At 49.0% G+C, this 2,500-nt stretch overlaps 1 protein-coding gene across 1 annotated transcript in view; it reads right to left on the reverse strand.

The window, feature by feature from the left end:
* Positions 1 to 2,500, reverse strand: part of ajap1 (adherens junctions associated protein 1) — a 65,285-nt gene that overhangs the window by 61,383 nt on the left and 1,402 nt on the right. The gene's annotated exons all lie outside the window — the stretch shown is intronic.

Below are 2,500 nucleotides of genomic sequence, written 5' to 3' on the forward strand. Positions count from 1 at the left end.
GGCCTTTTATTGTCAGCGCAAACGAGGTTAAAGAAGCTCCTGAGAGTAGGCCCTAATCAAACTAATAATGCAGATTAGAGAGACACACACACACTCACACAGAGTCACAAACACACACACATTGAGAGAGAGCGATGAAGGCAGCTAAAACACACACACAGAAAGCCGGCTCATCCAACTACGCCGCCCCCCCCCCCCCCCCCCCGTACACACACACACACACAAACACACACACATATATAAAGAAAGGGGCAGCTAACAGACAAACTCTCCAGTTAACCTTACACACAGAGGAATGGCTACGTCTCAAACACACACACACACACACACACACACACACACAGAAAGATGGCTACGTCACAAACACACACACACACACACACACACACATACACACAGAGGGATGGCTATGTCACAAACACACACACACACACACACACACACAGAGGGAATGGTAACTCACACACACACAGAGGGAATGCTAACTCACACACACACGTGTGGAGGGAGGGTGAGCTGCCTCTATCCTTTACCTTACATGTCAGCTTATGTAGGCAGAGTGTGTGTGTGTGTGTGTGTGTGTGTGTGTGTGTGTGTGTGTGTGTGGTGTGTAACAGCATGGTACAGGTTAAACAAATAGACCTTTTGAAGAGGAACAGAAATAAGCGGCTGGATGGCATTTCCCTGCCCTTATCACCGTGGGAACCTGTGGAAGAGGTTGCTGTGGTTAAAATATCACCACGGCGACCTGCCATGCCATTCAGGGCATCCCCATCGCTGTGTCGCCCAGCAGCACCCTGCCCGCTAATGTGGTCCATGTCGGCTGCAGGAGGTGGTTGCTCCTGTTGCCGTGCCGACTAACGGCATCCCCGCTGCTAACTGGCCCCTCGACCCACAGCACAGGGGCCACTCGGGGCCCTCGACCTACAGCACAGGGGCCACTCGGGGCCCTCGTCCAGCCAGACCAAGAGACAGCTGATGACAGGGTGCATCATGGGTATTATAACCCATTTCACACAGAGCTACAGTGTAAGAGAGCTGAGGAGCTCCGCATGAGAAATGAGGAGGAGAGTCCTCCACTCCACTCCGCTCCTGTCCTCTCTCCCTCTCCTCTCTCCCTCTCCTTACCCCTCTCCTCTCTCCCTCTCCTTTCCCCACTCCTTACATCTCTCCTCTCTCCCTCTCCTCTCCCTCTCTTCTCTCCCTCTCCTCTCTCCCTCTCCTTACCCCTTTCCTCTCTCCCTCTCCTTTCACCTCTTCTTACCACTCTTCAGCTGAGAAGAAGCACACGGTAATCCTCGCCTCAGTCCAGTCATTTAAAGGCCAAATCTTGTTATCAGTAAGTCACTCTATGAGGCTTTATAGGCTTTTAGACCTCTGGGGAGGAGTGAAGGGGCGTCAGGTCTCCCCAGGCAGGAGCACAGATACAGGACTAGAGAAGGCCCACTCCCCCGCAGAAGGAGAGGAGCCTTTGTGATCCTCACATTCTATAGAAGGAGCCCTTTGTGATCCTCAAATTCTATAGAAGGAGCCCTTTGTTATCCTCACATTCTATAGAACATTCTGGACTCCGCTGAGGCTGGAGAATGACTTCGTATGCCGTTCATTGTTACGATGTTATATAACAGTGACTGAATGGCAGCTGATAGCAGCTTCTCCATTTAATGCTACCAGACTAACTTGAATGTTTAAATTATGAGAAATTGTAAGAAAATGATACGAAACTCACCAACACATTACATGTACAATACAGTGCATGAAGATATCCTGCTGACATCATGTCAAAGCAAATATAATTGTTGGATCATAATTTAGACATTATACACATCAGTACCCTTTATACCACAAACAAATGAAACTGGTTCAAACTCAAACATGATGATTGATTTGAAGATCTGAAATGTCCAGGGCATTCACCCCGTCACCTCAGCTATCAGCCCGTTTTTAAGTTCTTTTACAGAATTCCCTTCGGTTGGGGTCATCCGAATGCTTCTAGAAAACACTGAACTGGTTGCTCTTCTACACTGAAATAAGCATATCGACAACGCTGAATTAAAATCCTCTTCAAACTGCGATCCTGTGTGGTCAGGCGTTAAATCACCTGCAATTAACTGGCCAATTTCCATACAGAGCGTGTTTGCTCGTGACGGGGTGGTGTACAGCAGGTAGCGGAGCAAAATGTCTCGCGCGTCTCGTCATAACCACAGGCGTCTGGCGACCCCCAGCGAGCGGCGCGGAAAACTTTGCTCTCATTCGTTTAGGGGGAAAAACGCGTCTAAACGTGTGGTTCTCTAAAGATGAACCTTTTTTTGGTATTTTGTTTAGCAAAACCGTAACAGCAGGTACAGACATCACACCGAAGCAGCAGGCGCGTGCCGTGTAAAGCACGTCATTCGGGGCGAGCAGTAGTTGATTCTAACAGAAGCACCACTGTAACTCTTCTCGTTGCGTAGATTTAAAAAGAGGACATTTGGCAAAGGGCGTGTATTGATGGACAGCC

Source organism: Clupea harengus, chromosome 4, assembly GCF_900700415.2.
Source record: "Clupea harengus chromosome 4, Ch_v2.0.2, whole genome shotgun sequence".
Taxonomy (NCBI): Eukaryota; Metazoa; Chordata; class Actinopteri; order Clupeiformes; family Clupeidae; genus Clupea; species Clupea harengus.